We start from the raw sequence: 1,180 nt of genomic DNA on the forward strand, positions 1-1,180 counted from the left end.
AATACCTAGGAATAAACCTACCTAGGGAGACAAAAGACCTGTATGCAGAAAACTATAAGACACTGATGAAAGAAATTAAAGATGATACCAACAGTTGGAGAGATATACCATGTTTCTTGGATTGGAAGAATCAATATTGTGAAAATGACTATACTACCCAAAGCAATCTATAGATTCAATGCAATCCCTATCAAATTACCAATGGCATTTTTTACGGAACTAGAACAAAAACCTTAAAATTTGTAGGGAGACACAAAAGACCCTGAATAGCCAAAGCAATCTTGAGGGAAAGAAACGGAGCTGGAGGAATCAGACTCCCTGACTTCAGACTATACTACAAAGCTACAGTAATCAAGACAATATGGTACTGGCACAAAAACAGAAACATAGATCAATGGAACAAGATAGAAAGCCCAGAGATAAACCCACACACCTATGGTCAACTAATCTATGACAAAGGAGGCAAGGATATACAATGGAGAAAAGACAGTCTCTTCAATAAGTGGTGCTGGGAAAACTGGACAGCTACATGTAAAAGAATGAAATTAGAACACTCCCTAACACCATACACAAAAATAAACTCAAAATGGATTAAAGACCTAAATGTAAGGCCACACACTATCAAACTCTTAGAGGAAAAAATAGGCAGAACACTCTATGACATACAACACAGCAAGATCCTTTTTGACCCACCTCATAGAGAAATGGAAATAAAAAGAAAAATAAACAAATGGGACTTAATGAAACTTAAAAGCTTTTGCACAGCAAAGGATACCATAAACAAGACCAAAAGACAACCCTCAGAATGGGAGAAAATAGTTGCAAAGGAAGCACCTGACAAGGGATTAATCTCCAAAATTTACAAGCAGCTCATGCAGCTCAATAACAAAAAAACAAACAACCCAATCCAAAAATGGGCAGAAGAACTAAATAGACATTTCTCCAAAGAAGATATACAGATCGCCAACAAACACATGAAAGAATGCTCAACATCATTAATCATTAGAGAAATGCAAATCAAAACGACAATGAGATATCATCTCACACCGGTCAGATTGGCCATCATCAAAAACTCTAGAAACAATAAATGCTGGAGAGGGTGTGGAGAAAAGGGAACCCTCTTGCACTGCTGGTGGGAATAATGTAAATTGATACAGCCACTATGGAGAACAGTATGGAG

The sequence above is a fragment of the Physeter macrocephalus genome, chromosome 7, assembly GCF_002837175.3.
Source record: "Physeter macrocephalus isolate SW-GA chromosome 7, ASM283717v5, whole genome shotgun sequence".
NCBI lineage: Eukaryota > Metazoa > Chordata > Mammalia > Artiodactyla > Physeteridae > Physeter > Physeter macrocephalus.